The 21,901-nt window shown below is 35.6% G+C and overlaps 1 protein-coding gene across 2 annotated transcripts in view; it reads right to left on the bottom strand.

Annotated features, from left to right (window-relative positions):
• The window catches only part of cac (calcium voltage-gated channel subunit cacophony), a 338,819-nt gene that overhangs the window by 301,690 nt on the left and 15,228 nt on the right, over positions 1–21,901 (bottom strand). For both annotated transcript variants that reach the window (XM_090158840.1, XM_090158839.1), the window contains exon 2: positions 13,561–13,712. The gene's annotated coding sequence lies outside the window, so the exon portion shown is untranslated. The remainder of the gene's footprint in view (positions 1–13,560; positions 13,713–21,901) is intronic.

Below are 21,901 nucleotides of genomic sequence, written 5' to 3'. Positions count from 1 at the left end.
TTCCAAGTAGTCACTCGTCCTAAGTAACGTTCCTACGCGCCTATGTTCCAAGTAGTCACTCGTCCTAAGTAACGTTCCTACGCGCCTGCGTTCCAAGTAGTCACTCGTCCTAAGTAACGTTCCTACGCGCCTGCGTTCCAAGTAGTCACTCGTCCTAAGTAACGTTCCTACGCGCCTGCGTTCCAAGTAGTCACATGTCCTAAGTAACGTTCCTACGCGCCTATGTTCCAAGTAGTCACTCGTCCTAAGTAACGTTCCTACGCGCCTGCGTTCCAAGTAGTCACTCGTCCTAAGTAACGTTCCTACGCGCCTATGTTCCAAGTAGTCACTCGTCCTTAGTAACGTTCCTACGCGCCTATGTTCCAAGTAGACACTCGTCCTAAGTAACGTTCCTACGCGCCTGCGTTCCAAGTAGTCACTCGTCCTAAGTAACGTTCCTACGCGCCTGCGTTCCAAGTAGTCACTCGTCCTAAGTAACGTTCCTACGCGCCTGCGTTCCAAGTAGTCACTCGTCCTAAGTAACGTTCCTACGCGCCTATGTTCCAAGTAGTCACTCTTCCTAAGTAACGTTCCTTCGCGCCTATGTTCCAAGTAGTCACTCGTCCTAAGTAACGTTCCTACGCGCCTGCGTTCCAAGTAGTCACTCGTCCTAAGTAACGTTCCTACGCGCTTGTGTTCCAAATAATCACTCGTCCTAAGTAACGTTCCTACGCGCCTGTGTTCCAAATAGTCACTCGTCCTAAGTAACGTTCCTACGCGCCTGTGTTCCAAGTAGTCACTCGTCCTAAGTAACGTTCTTACGCGCCTGTGTTCCAAGTAGTCACTCGTCCTAAGTAACGTTCTTACGCGCCTGTGTTCCAAGTAGTCACTCGTCCTAAGTAACGTTCCTACGCGCCTGTGTTCCAAGTCCTAAGTAAAGTCATAACCTCCCTGCCTTTCCTCGCCTAATATTTCCATATTCCTACTGATAAGGGGGCTACGATCCCACGCTTTCTCTACCCGTTGCGGTTTCATATTATGAATATATTCTTAGTAAATTTTTAAAGTATACTAAAAAAGGAAACCAGATTAATTAACACGTCTAATTCTAATTAAAATAAATATAATCGCCCACTTTTTATTTTTAAATGAAATTTGATAATAAATTTTTTCCCCGGCCGTCAAAATCCCTAAAACGGAGGAAAATTAAAGTGGAAAAAAATGAGCTTCCAAATTATCTTCTCTAATTTCAAAAAGGTTTAATGATACCAGTAGGGATTCGACGGAGCAATTAAAATCTTTTTCGCGCTGCTCTTAAAATATCATTAAAAAAGTAGAAAAGAAATTCGACCTCTCTTCCAGTTTTTTTATTTAAAAATGTTCCCAATTAAAGAAACAAAGAAAGATTGAACGTTATAAAAGCGACGAACAAAGTACGGAATATTTATTGACCGTCCCAGCGTGAACAAGAAGGGGCAGATTTCTTCCACATTTTTCCAAAGCTAAAGGAAATATGGATAAAAATTGGATCTCAATCAAATTTCAGACGAAGTCACGTTTCTGGCCAGACCGAGCGGAAAAAAAGCGGAACGGAGAAAGTAATAGAGAAAAAAAGGAATAAGTACGCGGGCTCACCGCACCGAGGCGCTGTGAACACACCGAAAGAGAGAGGGGGGAGAGGTAAGAGAGAAGGAATTTTGGTAATGGACTTCTGAAACCCGTCTTCTCTTACACGCCGGTCACGTTGACCCGTCGGGAAAATGGACACGGAGTAGTCTCGCGATACTAAAGAGTCGGAATGGAGCCGCCCCCAGATGGCGTTCTACTCCAAACGGGGGAGGCACGAGGGAGTCCACACTTTGATTATGCCTCCATCACACGTTTTCTCCCGTCGCGGTTTCGAAGGCCGCTTACAAAATAAGGAGCTTGTTTGCGAAAAACTTAATGGTTTTGTTCTTTGAAAGCGTTGCGCGCCTACGCGCCGAAAACACCTCCACTTCCTTTTATACAACATTGGATTCCAAAACAACTTCGCTATAAATGCTTTTTCCATTGAACCGACCACAGACGGGAAAATTCTTCTTTTCGAATTGCCGGGTTTACAAATGGAAGGAAGGCAATTTATTTTACGTTCGCCAAGGCGCCGTTTCGAAGACATTCCTCAATTTATCGAAAATACCATTTAACCGAATAAATAAATAATTTCGGTAGATCAGATATCAAACTTTCAACATTTACGCTAAGATAATATCAGATCGGTTGATATGGGTCAAAATGGGAGCCAATTGGTTTTAGCCTGATAATAATCCGAACTCATTTTAAACAGACATATACAGATACTGTGCAGACTAACAGCTTACGTCTATAATATTGTTCCATAAATTTGTCACTTTGTGGGATATTTAACTGAGAGCTAGTCACGAAGTGACGTCATAACGAGAAGAAAATCTCCCCCTAGCGAGGCGCTGTCAAAGGCTACGTGTGACCCGGGAGCAAGCGGACGCTAAACGGCGACGAAGCCGGTAATGCAGTGTGTCTTGTGAATTGCTCTCAGTAAAACGTTTGTCACACTTATGTAAAAATATTATACACTTATGCTAACAGTTATCAATTTCACTGATCCTCGTGTTAAATTCCTTATGAAATTTTAATTACTTTTTATTTTAATTTGCTTTTTACGTGATTAAATATATACTAGTCGAATAAATCAGATAGTTGTTATGATTACTGATTGTGGTTCGATTAATTATAGTAAATCAATTCCGATCGGTTATTTGGTTTAATAAATCAGATATATTTTGAACTCAGATTGCTGGGTGAAGGTTAAATAAAAAATTAACCTATTCTGAGAATATGATTATCTGCAGACAGTGGTAGTGTCAGGTGGTAGTCAAGGTATGATAATGCCTGTCCTGAAAATTTAAAGGCCTAGGTTCACCGCCCTCACTCGAAAAAGGGGTCAAACATGTTTTTTGCGTCCCCTCGTAACCCCTCCATTGAGTCCAACGGTCAGCTCGCTTCTCCCGACCTCTCCATTTCGAATGATTAAATCAGGCATTGTAAGCGCTGTCAAAATTGTCATCAGTTATAATGCCCTTGAGAACGCCAAGAGGTGACCGTCGCTATCAAAAGGGGGATTACACAGGGGAAGACAAAAATGTTTTCTTTTATATTACACCCTATTACTGAGGGATGAAATTTTCTGAAAATAGGCCTTCAAAGTGGCCCCAAATCCTATAAAAAGGGGACCATAAATTTAAAATAAGGAAAAATGTAAATGTTTGGGGATAGTTTTTAAATTATTTACATTTATTGAATCACCATATTTTGCTTGGTTAAGGAAATTAAACGATTCTTAGGGTACAAAAATAAAAATCGAGGTCCCCACTGTCTTCAGTTGCAATTAAGTTGGAAGCACTAACCAAGAAACTATACGGAAATGTTGCGTCTGAAAATCATTCTTTTTGTCGGGAAATTAACGCTCATTTCGTAAGTGTCTCAACAGATTAATAACGAATATTAAAAGCCGTCGAGATAATGGACCATACGAGGTACGTCAATTCTTATTTACAACATGACAAAGATGGCATCATATTGAAACGATGAGAAAAGAATGGAGCTCCGTAAGCCCGAGGAGTTATTTTTCAAATAAAGCACCGCGAAGGCAGCCGTATCACGAACCGACAAGAATTACTCCGCCATTATTAAAAGGATAAAGTTGGAGGGATAACTTATAGAGAACGTAGACGGGCTGAGCGAGCGAGAGGGGAAGGAGAGAGCACGCGCAAAAAGGGAAGTCACCTAAATAAGCCTCGGCATAATAGATTACACGGGAAAAGTAATCAGCTTTCCGTCAATCATTTTCTCCGGTTTCCAGCAGCTTATTATTTCGCCAAGATTGGCCGCCAAAGGCACCAGTAGCCTTAGATACCCGTGGGTGGCGGGAAACGGATAGGGGACGGGACTCTAAAGTCAACATATCAGCCATCCCTTATTGAGTGAAATAGCAACCCCCCTTTGGCCCGTGCTTGCCGTGTACCAGGCGCTAAAGGAACCCGGCTTTTGATGTATTTCCTCCATTACAAAAATTAAACCTCGGACTGGGTGAGAGAGAGAGAGAGAGAAATAAGGTTCGCCCCTCTGGTCGCAGCCACAGGTGATAGGGGCCGCCCTAAAATTAATCAATTTGAACGCGTTTAAAGGCCCCTATGTATAATATCGAGGCCTTTTATGGGTCCGTTCGTAGATGGGAGGGCGTTAAATTTAACGGAATTATGGGAAGTGACAAGGTCTAATCATATACGTGCAGCGAAACCGAGGCTTAAGCCGGGGAGCGAGAGTCGGCCACTAAATTATTCAGCGAGTAATTGTTGAAAACGATAGGGTAGCGCCCAACCGAAAGCCACCAGAGTGAAACTAAATTGCGTATCTCGGGAAATATATCCAACTTGCCAAATAAATTATAAAAGGACTCCGCTGTTGAATATCGTTCTCGATCGAATGTGGCCGAGGGTTATCCTTACGTAAATAATCTGCTAATTTAGTCGGCCTATGCCGAAAAGCCTGAAATAGCCAGATTAAATTCTTTGCAATGACTGTATGGAGTAAACATTATCTCGAAACGGCTCGAATTGATATTTTAATAAACCTGTTTACTCTTTCGGACGTAATAGGTATCAAATTCGGCCTGATTAAAACCATTTTCAAAGTTAAAATTACGAGTATTATAAGCTACAATATTGACTACAATCGAGCCTTGTGTTAATATATATTTCTTACAATTTTTAAACTTTAAAATTAATTTAACTTAGTTTATAATTTAATTAATGTTATCTGAGACTAGAGCTTGCGATTTTATTGGGTTATTTATAATTTAATAGTAGTAGCGGGTAAGATTAATTTTACATATATTACCCGAAAATTTACGGGGCGAGGAAGTAAAGTTGCTTTCACCCAGCACACCAAAGTTCGGCGGTTGGAACACTTCTACAGGCGCTTAGTCTATTTCTCACCTACTAACAAATAAGTTAGCATACACTCTTAAAAAAAAAGGTTTTTAATGGTATATTAAGGGTCTAAAATATATTAATATATACACCCTTAAAGTTTTTTTCTTGTCCCAAATTTAAAACCTGAAAAGGTGTATAATCAGTGTTATATTACACCATAAACCGAGTGATTTAACACCCGGTAGGGTGTTGTTCTCTTAAGGCAGTAGTTTAACACTTTGAAGGGAGTATTGTCGAACCCTTAAGAGAGTAGTTTAACACTTTAAATGGAGTATTGTAGAACCCTTAAGGGAGTAGTGTAACACCCTGAAGGGAGTCGTTTAGTACCCTAAAAGAAGTAGTCTTGTATACCTTAAAGGGAGTAGCTAAGAACCCGGAGGGGAGTAGTTTTATACCAGAAACGGCGTAGTAAAGGAAGCAAAAACGAAGGACAAAAGTACCCCAGACAGTGTAAATAAAAACCCTTAAAGGAAAAATGCTATTTAAGGTGTAGAATAACTTCCTTTTTAAACCTGTGAAGGTGTTAAATATGAGACCAGAAAAAACCCTTAAAGGCTTAAGTGTAGCCTGACAGTACATTTAAAGAGAAATTATATAGGACAATTCCTTAATATTCGCTATTAGATAAACGCGCACTAATACGTAAAATTAAAACACTTAAAGAGATATAAATTAAAAAATAGAGATAGAAATAGTGGAAAATGACAGCGCTTAAAAGCAACGTCACACTTCTCCACCATCATCTATATTATTTCGAGAAGTTTATGCGAAACCCAAGACATCAAAAATTTAAAGTAAGACAGGTAAAGAGGAACCTCGAGAGTAAGCGATGAAACTTCGTCCAGAGAAAACAAACACTGTATGAATAATAATTTAAATACATAAATCTGAAGGGAACTCGTCCAAAGAGAGGAGGGGGAATGAAGTAAAAATGGTAATCACTTAGACTAAGAGAGATTGAGGGAAACTTGAAATCCCAGTAGCGTGTCTTAGAAGGATGAATGATGAATGGCGAAGAGAATCGTATAGCGACAAACCCAATTACTTTCACCTTGTTAAGCAAACTGAATTATAGCCGATGGCGGCTAACGAAACTTCAAATTTCCAGGGCTCATTTGCATATTACAGTACGGCTCGTACCTGATTAAACAGCTCTTTGCAGTCTCGAAGCCTCGGTACACAATAGGCCGGAATTGGTTTGTATAATAACCACTACTCGAAATTAATTGTATCAATTAGAAGGGTCCACTCCGCTACGTACAGTTTTCACATCGTTCTTTTGCCCCTTAAACAATGACGGATTAAATTGGAAGAGACGCGAGAGGTAACGAAGCGCTATTTGGTAAATCAAAGAACAGGCGTTATTTATGCTAAGGCATTCGCGCTCGTTCCATAAGGCCAAAACACTACGAGAGACCCGCGCTTGGGGATGCCAATTTTGGCGAATATATTTCGCGCTCTCATCATTTGTTACGTAGGCCATTCGAAATTTCCGATTCGTAAAAAGGTCTAGGAAACAACATAAATCACAAAACGCCCCAAATATTGAACGAAATCCAAAATGGACCTAGTCCCGAGGCCTTTTTCAAATTACGTAAAACAAAGCGTAAATAATAGCGCGAAACAGAATAAAAATATACAACTCTTCAACAGCAACCTCGTCGAATTCTTCCCGTTTTTCAGAAACGCCAATCCCTTAAAAATCGGGTCCTTCAAACGCTAATAAGAAAGGAGAAATATTGCGGATATAACCGGGTTTAAAAAGGCATATATATTAATCAGATTTATTACACGGTTTTATCAGATCCGAAAGCTTTTGAGAGACTGAACTGTCTAGGAAACGGCCATTGAAACCATTAGGATTCCTTAACGGCTGCGCTCCAATAAATGGAGACGATGCGAGCTTTCCCTCTTATTAACTAAACTTTCACCCTCTCAAGTAAGTCGCGTCCCCCGAACGTATAAGACCTCAGCCTTCTAAAAAGAGTAACGAAACAATAACGACTACTCGTTAAGAAGTGGCGAGTTCCAGCCGACAGAAACGGGGCGGGTGCGCCATTCCTCGGTTACGTTCGCGTCCAATTAAATTTTCGGTTGGTCGATACCATTAAGAAACTGCAACGAACCAGCCATCGTTCGGAATTCTTTCACCCGGATTGAACCCCTTTTACCCCCTCATTCTCTTCGCTCCCTCCTGTCCTTACCGACCAGTTTGTTCGTCCCTCTTAGGACCTATTTCGCGAAGTGGTCGGACAAAACACTAGTGTTAGAGGAACTTAGATTTCTCTTCGCGGAACAAGAAAAATTAGACACAGTAAATTTAATAAAAAAGCGTTAAAAAAGTGTTAATTTGATTTTTTTTTGGACAAGGCGATGTTTATGAGCGAATAGAATCCTTTTAGCACTTGGATTCCGATTAGCCTAATGAAGTTATTTAAGAGAGAGACCTTTAAAGAGAAGAATTTATAATCGTTTGAGAGCGTTAGCTATTGGTCGATTTACATTCAGCGATAAACTGACTTAGGTTAGAAACGTTCGCGATATTTCTATTTGAATAGAAACGTTTAATCTTCTTACAAATTTAAACGTTGTAACAAATATAAAGGATATATAAGTCGGATTTAAAATGAATATAATACAACCCCTCTAACAAAATAACCTACATTCTATTTACGAATCGAATACTGGTTATGTAACGTAATAACATTTCCTTTGTGAGAAATTCCCTTTGAAAAGAAGACTTTATGTCCACAAATATTAGATACTTCTTCAACGGATAACATCATGACCTAACATCTCGGAAACAGCTAACAACACCGCCTTATATCTAAGCCCTTAGTTCTAGGTAACAAACCATAACATCAACCTCTAACGTCATTCGGAGCGCCCAAAGAAAACCAGCGGTAGCCGCCCATCCCATCATTTCCAATAACAACTACAAAAAAGTTACCTCGCTAGTATAATACCTAGAAAAATACCTGGAAAAATTTACTTTAGGGAAGTACCTAGGCCATCGTAATTTTAAACCTGAAAAATTAAAAAAATTAAGCTCTATGGGAAATATCATACCTAAAAGGAGCTGTATAGATGAAAACGGGAAATATACAGACTAGCCACGTTGGTCTAAAAGGCAGTCAACCATTAAAGCTATAAATATTATAGGTACATCGTACGGATGGAAGCTGATGGAACTTTGGTTGCGGTTGAATGAAGAGGGTTAGTAAAGATCGCGGCTTACGTTTACAGCGCCGTACAGCGGTAGACTGAGGCGGTAGTTGTAGGGAGCCGGAGCAAAGAAAAACCCATAAAAGTTAATCCTAGGACGGTGGAAGAAGTTATACTATTTTTTCTCGCTTTTTTGTCCCCAGCCAGAATATTCCCAAACGAATAGTATAAGGGGATTTCGTTTTTACAGTCCAAAATAATTATTATCCGCAAGATGGTGCCATAAAATGTTAAGTGCGTTATAAAAAAAGGGGTTGGTCTCTTTAAGGTGCGCTGACGGGGCTATTCTTGATAAGCGCGGCCCGACGTTTCGCCACTTCAACACGTTCGTCTCATTAATAGCGCGGAAAAGCAAAAGCTTCCTACTCTTGAAGGCGAGATCGTTGGAAATGCCAACCCAATTGGCGATGCGCGGAAAAAAGCCAACTGACGTCCACCGTTCAACCGCTCGATTTCTAGTTGTTTCGATTAAAAATATTTCATTTAAAACAGTAGATATCTTTGTATATTCTTTTGACTGTGGTAAGAGGTCGGCCTAACAAATAAATTAACCTGCAAAATTTCGATTAACAATAAAAAGTTTGGTTAACTGCTTTATATGAACATTTTATACGAATAAATAGTGCTCGGAATTGTTTATTCATTATCCACAAAATTTCCGATTTATTTAACAAAAGTTGGTAAAAAGAATATCATTTTAACTTATTTAATTATGTTTTTTACGCTACCAAACATTTATTTGAATTAAAATGGTATTTATTTAAATAATTGTTTGTTTTGTTTAAATAATAGGCTTATCCACTTTCGATTTTTTAAACATTTTACAATTATTATTCAAATATTGGTTATTTAAATAAATATTATTTAAATATCGCCGAACTTATTTTATCCATGGATAAAAGTTAATCGAACGCCGACCTCTACGAATAAACAACGATTTAACATGCAAATATATTCGGTTTTTTCGTATATTTTTCGGATAATTTGCGGTTATGAATAAAAATAAATAATTGGATAATTTCTTATTCAAACGCCGATCTCTAACTGTGGTATAAGGAAAATGTTTTTCACGCGCGATGGAAAACTATCCACTATTTCCAATTTATATTTAATTTAATATATATTAAATTAAATATAAATAGATTAGATTAAATTATTCTGTTATTGTTACGAGAATGAACTTAGATTGTAACATAACTGTTCTGATAAATAATTGTTAAAGTTTTTCTTGGTGCATTAGCTAGCCTAATTTGAAGTAGCAAACGAATTTATACGACTGAGTACACTGACTGCCCCTACTACCAGTGTTGTTAAGAGCGATTTCAGAAACGTACTTTCTCCTATATTTTCGAAGTATTTTTTGGGAAAAACGTACTTTTCAATTTTCCGCTTAGTGCGCCATCTATCCGGCATTGTAACTGCTGTCAACAATTAAAATGCCCATGGAAACAGCTGCTTTGGTGGTGAAATTAGACTACATAAAACTATCAACGAACTCCAAAAAGTTAAAACGTACTAAATATATGCCAAAAAATATCAAAACGTATTTTCGTATCATAAATTTTCCAAACGTACTAAATACGATTAAATAAATCAAAAATGTATTTTCGTACTAAAATTTTGAAAACAAAAGTACAATTGTACCACTCGGAACAACACTGCCTACTACGCTTGTTCTAGTTGTTCCAGATAAAGTATTATTTTACTCCAATTCTGTTCTTGGGAACAGTTCAAGTTGGTGTAAGTCGTGTAACATAGCCAGGGTAAAAATATTTACAGAATCGATTATGTGTATTTTAAATTATTTTCGACGGTCTTGGGATTAAAATAATTTTACTCTAAATTAAACTAATGGAGGGACCTCAAACATGATTTTGAAGCAGACAGACTTTATACACGACCAAATAAATGTTGCTTTTGAGGAGGAGTGAGAAGTGTAACCCAGCCGCCCTTTGCCAATAGCTTACAGTGTAGAGTAGCTTCTACCACCAGACACAGGCGAATGGATGAATTTTGAGTAAAAAGTGTACACATTTTATTTGCAGATCAAATGAAAAGTGGCCATCAATTTCTGATCTGGAGCAAGCCGTTTTACACGAAATACACCGATTTCTGCCAATTATAATTTGTAACAAGAGTAAAATTGGCAAGACAATAATTTTAAAAATATATACCTAAACATTTATTCCTTCCATTCCGAGTAAGATCATATTTTCTACCTTTTATTTAGGGACACAAATTTTTAACGCGTGTAGGGATATGAAGATTTCTTATCCTTGTTATATAAAAATTAGACAGCTACGGAAACAGACTGACAAGAACTTTGAACTCTAACTTTGGTTCCAGCGGCCAGGCACTTACAAGGAGACGACCCGAGGTGATAATCACCGATTTTGTTCCAACTCGGGTATAATGTACACCTCCATGTAACTTGAAAAACCTGCGAGGGAAAAGTTGCGACGGGCTTTCGTTTTGCCATGGCAACCGAAAACGTTTTTGACAACATGGTTTGGAATTATTTCCATTGAAAATAAAATGGGAATCTGAATGATTTTCAGGGTCCCACAATTGACCAAATCGCATTTAAACTTGATTAAATTAAATTTTTAAAATCAATTTAAATTTTTTTTAACGTTCTTGAAATTTTCAAAAATTTTCATTTTTTAAAAGGCTTCACAGGGGGGGCCCTTAAAATCCTTCAGATTCCCATGTTATTTTCAATGGAAAAATCCCAAATCATGTTGTAAAAACGTTTTCAGTTGCCATGGCAAAACGAAAGCCCGTCGCAACTTTTCCCATGCAGGTTTTTTAAGGTACACGGAGGTGTACACTATACCTGAGTTTGAACAAAATCGGTGATTATCACCTCGGGTCGTCTCCTTGTTAGACGTTTCAGAATAACTACGCCCTAAACTCTGCTTGCAGCACCAAGGTCGTTTATAAGGGAGGTAAAAAACGTAACATTTGTTTCAACTCTCAAGGAAGATGGTGCAAAATATCAGTGGCCTTTCGGTCTCAAAAAGGGGGGTGCACAGTTTAAGCACCACACAAAATGAATGCGGCACCATTTGGAGGTTGCAAATAATCGATTATTTTGGTTATTGAATGACTCCGCCGAGTAAATATTTTATAAATAAGGGTTTCAAACGAATTGTAACTACATGACGGTAATATTATATTTATCTATCTAAAATATTTAAAGCATCAATCCTAGATTTTAAAACTGTAAAAAGTAAAAAGTAAAATTAAAACAAAATAAAATATTTCAGCTTTTAAATAAAGTTTAAAAACTGAACTTATTAGTACCAATGTTTTCGTTGTGAATCCGAGATTAGTTTAGCAAAGTTGAAATGGCGCTACATACTGATTCTGGAAATTATAAGATTATGAACCTCGCGTTGGATTGGTTCAAGAAATGAAAAGCTAAGTACGAGGCTTATACTCGAAATAAATATTTTCTCGCAATTTACGGATTTTGCACTCAAATTTGGCCGGAAAAATCATCATGCTAATTTACGTAGAAAAATTGTCAGTTTTCTGTCCAATCGTTAGTCCTTGGTTGTAAAATATAGGGCTCGGCGTTCGGATAGGAAATTATACCAATTAAAAACTTCTATGTTGCATATTAAATCGTATAATAGTCGTGAACAATATCCATAAATAAACAGTTAATCGAATTTTTATGATTAAATTAAATTAATTAATTAATTATTTTAATTTAAAATACCATCGTGGCCAGGAATCAAACCCGGTCACATTCTTAGCGGGTGGATCTTTTACAGCCGAGCCATTGATTCCCTCGTCTACAAATTGAAAATAAATAATATCATGGGAAAACCATGGAAGAATAACAGGATAAGTTTAAATTTGCCGCTTACCAACTTGTTTCAATGGCTTCGAAATTTATCATCAAATATATACACGGGTAGAAAAGACATTTTGATACAGTTCAGAGAAATGTTCGCGTGTCGTTATACAAAAGATTGTGGGTTTTTATTCGACGTTTTTAGCTCATTTTTTTTGGTATTGAATTTCCGTACGATATCGTATTTTACAGCCATAATAACCGAAAATGTGACTGGGTTTACATTCGCGTATTCTATACTTTTCCGCAACTCCGCGTTTTGCGTGACGATTACGCTGCGCTCGGTTTTTGCAATCTCCGCAAATATACTCTAGTGCAAACTCGACTTAAAAGCAACGTAGAACCTTTAACCAGTCAACATATACAATTTAAAAATGATTTTCGAGAAGGGACGGTTCACAAATTACGCAACGCCCTAAGGAATTCACACAAGTGTTACTAAAAGGGTAGTGGTCACTGCAATATGTAACATCATATGCCATAATTCGATACCGGAATCTTAAATTGCCAAGTATTTTACGGGACACGAACAATTAAATACATCATTTTAAAATAGATTTAAAATCAGTGAAGGTGCCACGATTTTTGGGTTAAGTAGGCCCTGTTTTTTTGGTACCCTTAGAAGCAATTTTAGATACCTTTTTTATTTTTAAAGCTTGCAAAATATATTGATTCATACTAAAATTTTATATCCCCTCTATAACAATTTTCTGTATAAATTTAAGGAATTTTAAAATTAACCCCCAAAAGTGTTCGATTATTTTATATATTTTGGGCCCCTTTTGCATGATTTGGTGCCACCTTTCCTACCCCTTACCAACGCTTAAAACATACTTAAAGGAAAAGATCAGGTTGGGTAAGATTTGGATTTATTTGAAAGATCACGTTTAAATAAACTCAAAAATATCAGCCGTAAAATTGTATCTTTTTTTAATGACGAGAAATAATTTTTAAACGAGCAAAATTTGGCCGCCAAGCGAGCTGCCATTTTGTTTCTCGGTGACGTTTTAGGACTTTATTCACGCGCTGTTAGCGCTATAACAGCGCTCTGTTCCCTGCGCGCGCTTGCTCCGCGTGCGGTTTGCGGAGGGAAAGTGAAAGAAAATGGCAGCTCGCTTGGCGGGTAAATTTGGCTCGTTTAAAAATTAATTTCTCGTCATTAAAAAAGATACAATTTTACGACTGATATTTTTGAGTGTATTTAAACATGATCTTTCAAATAGACCCAAGTGTTACCCAACCTGGACTTTTCCTTTAATTTTGGATGAGGATCAAAATATTTGTTACGTAATTTCAGAGGATTTTCTTTCCAATTTTTACTCTTTTGTTGCAAGGGGAAGAAGCGAGGTTGTTAAAAGTCGATTACGTGTGTTACGTAATTTGAGAATAGCTCCTAATAGATTTTTTAGGGAAAATATTGTCCAAAGCTTTTGTCCAATCCCCCAAAAAACCAACGTAATTGTTAAACAAAATAGCACTTACAAGCAGCTTACAACGAGAATCCACATAACTTCGAATACTTCGACGTCTTTATGAAGTCCAAAAATTTAATCCGTACATATCCATCCACATAATCACCAATTTCGGAGTTGATATAAAACACTCAAACGAAGTTACGACGCTGAACTGAACACCTGAATTTGGGGTCAATAAATACGACTTTAATACAACGCTATTATAACAAAAATGTAAATTAATTCGTAGGCAGCGGCCAAATACAAGTTGACCTAATGCTGTTTAGGAAATGGTTGAAAGTGTATCGCGTATAAAGGTGGTGGCGAAAACTTTTTTAGTATTTTATTTAGAAGCTGTTGCTGATAAAATAAATAAATAAAGGTACAAGGCTCTGGCAAAGGCAAAGGCGAAGAACGAGAGATTCCCTGGCGGCCGCGGGCCACCCATTTTAAGCGACCGTATAGTAGGTGCTAAAACGTATATAGGGTTATACGGAGTGTGGGCAGGTGGGAACTTGGGAATCAATATATTTTTTCCAGGAGTTATCCTTATCTATATAGGAGGCCCTCGCTACTGTTCGAAGAGAATTGAAAAGCAACAGCTACATTCGTCTAAAGCCTTGTTTCCACTGGCCGCCTTCACTTTTCCACCTTCATATTTAACGTTTTATTTTAGACAGTGACCTATTACAAAATGGTCCAAAAAAACTCATTCAAAATTATTTAGTTTGCAAAGAAAAAGACATACATAAGAAAGTGTTGTGTATTTATTTCAAAATAACTTCCCTCGATATGGTGAATGCTCACTTCCGCTACGTCATAACGTCGTCTACTTCGTTGTCTTCTCTCCCACTCTCCAAAGATTGTGGGAAGACGACTGAACAGACGTAGTTATGACGTAGGAGGATGTGAGTCTTCGCGAGGTATGGGGGAACGATATTTTCAACCACCGACTTGGGGGAACGATATTTTCAACCACCGACTTGGGGGAACGATATTTTCAACCACCGACTTGGGGGAACGATATTTTCAACCACCGACTTGAGGAGTCGACCTGTAAGCGAGAAATGATAAGATAGTGATAAATGTGACCACCGGTTGAAACCTAATAAGGTTAGGCTTAGGGATTTCTGTTAAGCCTTGGCTAATTTTTCCTTCTTTGTGGAAACACTTACCGTGCAGTTGACGGATTTTCCACAAAACTAAATTCTATCGCTAACGCTTTCTGGTGGTTTGTGTTCAGTGAGAACTAGGCCTAAGGAAGAAGAGATATTTGCACGTACACTGCCGACTACGACTGAGCGTTGATCGAATCGCTTTCCTGTAAACTATCCAATGCCAACTAGTGCTAGCTAGTGGTATACCAATGTCTAGAAATATTGTAATGTGAACTTGCTCCACGTCCACAAAAAAAATAACGAGTGGAACGTAAAACCTGTTTCCTATATTTCTCAAATACAGTATTTTCGATATTTCTCTATTTCTCGATATTTCCGATATTTCTATTTCTCTTTCTCGATATTTTATATATTTCTTTATTTCTCGATATTTTATATATTTCTTTATTTCTCGATATTTTAGATATTTCTTTATTTCTCGATATTTTATATATTTCTTTATTTCTCGATATTTTAGATATTTCTTTATTTCTCGATATTTTAGATATTTCTTTATTTCTCAATATTCCCGATATTTATTTTTCTCAATATTCCCGATATTTATTTTTCTCGATATTTTAGATATTTCTTTATTTCTCAATATTCCCGATATTTCTTTTTCTCAATATTCCCGATATTTATTTTTCTCGATATTTTAGATATTTCTTTATTTCTCAATATTCCCGATATTTCTTTTTCTCAATATTCCCGATATTTCTATATTTCTCAATATTTCCTATATTTATCTATTTCTCAATATTTCCTATATTTATCTATTTCTCAATATTTACTATATTTATCTATTTCTCAATATTTCCTATATTTATCTATTTATCAATATTTCCTATATTCCTCCATTTCTCAATATTTCCGATATTCCTCTATTTCTCAATATTTCCGATATTCCTCTATTTCTCAATATTTCCGATATTCCTCTATTTCTCATGTTTCCGATATTCCTCTATTTCTCAATATTTCCGATATTCCTCTATTTCTCAATATTTCCGATATTCCTCTATTTCTCAATATTTCCGATATTCCTCTATTTCTAAATATTTCCGATATTTCCATATTCCCCTATTTCTCGATATTTCTCTATTTATCAATATTTCCGATATTTCTCTATTTATCGATATTTCTCTAATTCTTGTTTTTTCCGGTATTTCTCAATATTTCCGATACTTCTAAATTTCTCAATATTTCCGATACTTCTAAATTTCTCGATATTTCCGATACTTCTATATTTCTCGATATTTCTATATTTCTCGATATTTCTATATTTATCGATATTTCTATATTTCTCTATTTATCGATATTTCTATATTTATCGATATTTCTATATTTCTCTATTTATCGATATTTCTATATTTCTCTATTTATCGATATTTCTATATTTCTCGATATTTCTATATTTCTCGATATTTCTATATTTCTCGATATTTCTATATTTCTCGATATTTCTATATTTCTCGATATTTCTATATTTCTCGATATTTCCTATATTTCTCAATATTTCCTATATTTATCTATTTCTCAATATTTCCTATATTTATCTATTTCCCTATATTTTCGATTATATATTTTTCTATATTTCTATATTTCTCTATATTTTCGATTATATATTTTTCTATATTTCTCTATTTCTCAATATTTCCGATATTCCTCTATTTCTCAATATTTCCGATATTCCTCTATTTCTCAATATTTCCGATATGCCGATATTTCTCAATATTTCTGATATTCCTCTATTTCTCAATATTTCCGATATTCCTCTATTTCTCAATATTTCCGATATTCCTCTAATTCTCAACATTTCCGATATTCCGATATTTCTCGATTTTTCCGATATTTCTAAATATTTCCATATTCCTCTATTTATCGATATTTACGATATTCCGATATTCCTCTATTTCTCAATATTTCCGATATTCCTCTAATTCTCAACATTTCCGATATTCCGATATTTCTCGATTTTTCCGATATTTCTAAATATTTCCATATTTTCTCGATTTTTCCGATATTTCTAAATATTTCCATATTCCGATATTCCGATATTTTTCTATCTCGCAATATTTATCGATATTTCCGATATTCCGCTATTTCTCGATTTTTAAGATATTTCTCTTTTTCTCAATATTTCCGATATTTCTCTATTTCTCAATATTTTCGATATTTCTGTTTCTCAATATTTCCAATATTTCTCTATTTCTCATTATTTCCTATATTTCTACGGACTTTCATTTATTGCTAGTGAATTTCCGGAATTCCAGAAATATGGAAAAAATGTCGAGATTTCTTATATTTCTACTGATTTTTTGACATTTCCAATTTTCTACTAATTTACCATATTTCCGTAGCATATATTTCTTGCAGATTTCTAGTTGCTAGTAATAACTATTTTGATTTCTCGCTACTTGTACACCTAATTTTTTTAAGTGGCAAGCCCTCGTTCACTAACTTTGCTGTCGTCAAGTTGATAAGATTTCTCGCAATTTGACCAACTTGACGGTTTTAAAAACTAGAACCAAAACGACCATCGTCGTCATTATAACAAAATTGGAAACATACACATCATGTTAATAATTACGATTTAAATTAAATTTAAATTTATTAAATCGTTTTGAGTATTAATTTGTTTAAGAAAATTAAAGGCTTCTCGGATTACATTTGGTTATGATGCTCTTGCGAATTTGACAGTATATTTAAATATTGTTTTCCTTATCAAGAATTTTTCAATGGCAACTCTTGTATTAAATACATTTTTATGTCACATCTTGTTTGAAATATTGTTAAAACCGTTATACAAAAGAATAAAAATATACAAAGTTATTTGGAGCGATTTTCCAAAACCACGCATATGTTCACTGCATTAGGGATCAAAATTTACCGAGTTAATTACTTTGCCTAATGATGTAAAATATCAAAACTACACTAACAAGGAGACTACCCGAGGTGTAACACACCAATTTTGTTAAGTAGGCCTTAATGAATCATGAAAATTCCCAAAATGAAAAGTTTCAACGGCCATTAGTTTTGCCATGGCAACTAAAAAGGTTTTTGACAACACAAAATGGAAAATTCCTTACCGAAAGAAACATGGGATTTTGAAAAATTCCAAGGAAAATTTTCCAAAAAATTAAAAAATTTTAAAATGCAAAAACTGGAAAAAATTTATCAAAATTGACGAAAAAAAATTAAATTGATCAAATTTTCCAAGGGGGCACCCTTAGAAATTTTCAAAATCCTATGTTTTTTCCGGTAAGGAATTTTCCATTTTGTATTTGTCAAAAACTAATGGCATGAAACTTTTCTTTTTGGGAATTTTCATGATTCATTAAGGCCCCGAGTTTGAACAAAATCGGTGTGTTACACCTCGGGTAGTCTCCTTGTAAGTAAGGATATGTATTTATTTATAATTTATATTTCTTGATGTAGTAGTTTTAGAAACTCATTATAGAATGGATTCCCCTTGCAATATTTGAGAATTTCAGCAAACTACAGGGTGGAAGCCTCAGCCGTGGTCCAGCTCTGGTACTTCTCCTAGTACACCAGAGTACTGCAAGTGGAACACTTCTACAGGCGCTGGTAGGCCAAAAATAGACCAATGGGATAATTGGAAGCGCATCGGGCGATTGGATAAAGATGCGCTTATAATTATCCCATTGGTCTATTTGTGGAATACCAGCGCCTGTAGTAGTGTTCGACCCGCAGCACTCTGGTGTACTAGGAGAAGTACCAAGGCTGGACCACGGCTGAGGCTTCCACCCTGTATTTCTAGGCGTAAACGCGAACGTCTACGCCATATCCGATAAATTTATCTGACGTTGGGAACATCGAAATCTGGCATTTGAAAAAGCAGACGACGAGTTAAACTAACAACAAAGACCATTTTTTTTAACTAGTTAGGTCGTACAACAAACTAAATGTTGAGTGTCACTGGTTTTTTTCTAAATAGTTTTATTGGTTGGTGCATGTGGCAACGTGCCGTTATCAGTATCCTATTTGAAACATAGACGTAGAAAATTTGAAACAATTTTTATTGAACGAAATTTTGACCCACACGTCGAGAAGAGACGTAGACGTTCGCGTTTACGCCTAGATATGGGTTGCTGAAACTCTCTATTATTCAGAAGCCTAATGTGACAAAATCAGCGAAAGCCTACGAAGGTTTCATTGGAATAACTTTAGCATTACTTATCTCATCAAAGGTGTATAATATACTTCTGATCGAAGTAAGCCCCAACCGAGCGTACAAACAAACACTTTTTGCGCTATTGAATTCTATCAAAATTCGCAGTCACGTGCAACACTAAAAATAAATTGCAACGACCATAATTAAAAGCGTATTTTTCTAGGAGCAACAAACACAGCACCCCACACAAGGAGAACGCAACCCGTCAAAAGTCATGCATTTTCTTGTGTACAGTTTTCATTGGTTAGACGCTTTAGCGCCTGCTGCCGTCGGAAGGGGAAAATTCGGAAATTATCTTCCCCCTTTCCGTAAAACGTTCAGCGTAAAGGGTCGTCCAATGAAATTTGTACACGACACGGCGTTAGGGTGTTTAAAGTCTTGCTGCGTTCTCCTAGTGTTTGTTGCTCCTAGGTATTTTTAATTTCAGTCTTCGGCTAAAAGCCTATTACGTGAGCATGTAACATAATACAATTCTCTAACATCAAGAATGTATTCATGCAACTATTTAACATTTACCAGATTTATGAATTTGCCTGCCTAAATTATATTTTTAGATCAGTAACCACATACATATGCAATAACTTTACTCTAAATAATAATATAATAACTTATACCCGTAGACACAATTTCCTAGTAGTACCAAAAGTAAGAACCGTCAAAAAAATCAAATCCATATTTTATAATGGAGTAAAACTTTTTAATCAATGTATGATAAAAGATCTAAAAACCATGACTCAATTTAAAAAACTAGCGAGGGATTTTATAATATATAGGGCATCCATAAGACCCTAATCCCTTTACTTTTAGTGTTTACACAGTTTTCTTTATTTATTGTTTTTTTCATTGTTTACTACACTGTTCTCTTTTTTTTTATTGTTTTTTGTTTTTTTTCTTATTGTCACTTTAATTTTTGTTTTTGTTTTCTAATTTAAACTATAATTATGTAACCTAGGAAACGCAAACAATTATAACCGGGCAAAAAGTCATATTTGACTTAGCCCTGTACAAAAAATGGTTTGATTCCTATTTTTTCTCAAGAATAAATAAATAATTATTATTATTATTATTATTATTATTATACTACCCTGTTCGTCTCATAATTTCCGATATAATAACCACGCCTTTCCTCGCGTAATCGTTTTCCCCTTTCTCCTGCGTGATGATCGCCGGCTCTCTCTCCGTGTAGGCGGGGTCTATCATTCGGGAATCATGCTCAACAAAAGCTTATATATTCTCTGTTTAGCCTGTTACATTCTTTCTAAATGCTGGTTCAGACGGGTAGTGTTTTCCTGGTTTTGTCTATTTTCTAGTTTTACCATCTTTCCAGTTGTTCTGGTGCACGAAAAAACGATTGTCCACACGGACAAAATTTTGGCCTTTTTATGAGGTACGTTGGGCTCGACTAATCAACGAGCGTTATGCCGTCACGTGATAGACGCCAAAATTCGTAAGCAGGGTTGGACATAAGGCACTAGTCACGGAATTTGACTTCTAAAATTATTGCTCTGACTACTAAAATTAATCGAAATCTGGTGGCTCACTAGTCAATTTGACTTGTGAAAAATTTACTTAAATATTCATAAATAATGGCGAATATCATAAATTCATCATTCATCAATCTCATTTGATTTAAAAAAATTGCAATATGCTTGTAGAGCATGTAGAAAATCAAGAGTCCCAAAAGTCCACTGCACCTCATACAAGTTCTGATTCAGAATCTCTATCTCAAATTAATGCGTCATTTGATGAAAATATTTTGAACTAGTCAAACACTCTAAGTAGTGTAGAAATTGTGATCGACCAAAGTCATGGAACTCAAGTAATAAAAAAGTCATGGAACTCAAGTAATAAAAAAGTCATGGAACTCAAGTAATAAAAAAGTCATGGAACTCAAGTAATAAAAAAGTCATGGAACTCAAGTAATAAAAAAGTCATGGAACTCAAGTAATAAAAAAGTCATGGAACTCAAGTAATAAAAAAGTCATGGAACTCAAGTAATAAAAAAGTCATGGAACTCAAGTAATAAAAAAGTCATGGAACTCAAGTAATAAAAAAGTCATGGAACTCAAGTAATAAAAAAGTCATGGAACTCAAGTAATAAAAAAGTCATGGAACTCAAGTAATAAAAAAGTCATGGAACTCAAGTAATAAAAAAGTCATGGAACTCAAGTAATAAAAAAGTCATGGAACTCAAGTAATAAAAAAGTCATGGAACTCAAGTAATAAAAAAGTCATGGAACTCAAGTAATAAAAAAGTCATGGAACTCAAGTAATAAAAAAGTCATGGAACTCAAGTAATAAAAAAGTCATGGAACTCAAGTAATAAAAAAGTCATGGAACTCAAGTAATAAAAAAGTCATGGAACTCAAGTAATAAAAAAGTCATGGAACTCAAGTAATAAAAAAGTCATGGAACTCAAGTAATAAAAAAGTCATGGAACTCAAGTAATAAAAAAGTCATGGAACTCAAGTAATAAAAAAGTCATGGAACTCAAGTAATAAAAAAGTCATGGAACTCAAGTAATAAAAAAGTCATGGAACTCAAGTAATAAAAAAGTCATGGAACTCAAGTAATAAAAAAGTCATGGAACTCAAGTAATAAAAAAGTCATGGAACTCAAGTAATAAAAAAGTCATGGAACTCAAGTAATAAAAAAGTCATGGAACTCAAGTAATAAAAAAGTCATGGAACTCAAGTAATAAAAAAGTCATGGAACTCAAGTAATAAAAAAGTCATGGAACTCAAGTAATAAAAAAGTCATGGAACTCAAGTAATAAAAAAGTCATGGAACTCAAGTAATAAAAAAGTCATGGAACTCAAGTAATAAAAAAGTCATGGAACTCAAGTAATAAAAAAGTCATGGAACTCAAGTAATAAAAAAGTCATGGAACTCAAGTAATAAAAAAGTCATGGAACTCAAGTAATAAAAAAGTCATGGAACTCAAGTAATAAAAAAGTCATGGAACTCAAGTAATAAAAAAGTCATGGAACTCAAGTAATAAAAAAGTCATGGAACTCAAG

This window comes from Leiobunum rupestre, chromosome 9 (assembly GCF_980474605.1).
Source record: "Leiobunum rupestre chromosome 9, qqLeiRupe1.1.hap1, whole genome shotgun sequence".
NCBI lineage: Eukaryota > Metazoa > Arthropoda > Arachnida > Opiliones > Sclerosomatidae > Leiobunum > Leiobunum rupestre.
The sequence above is the reverse complement of the archived record's forward strand: the minus strand, read 5'-3'. Positions and strand labels throughout refer to the sequence as shown.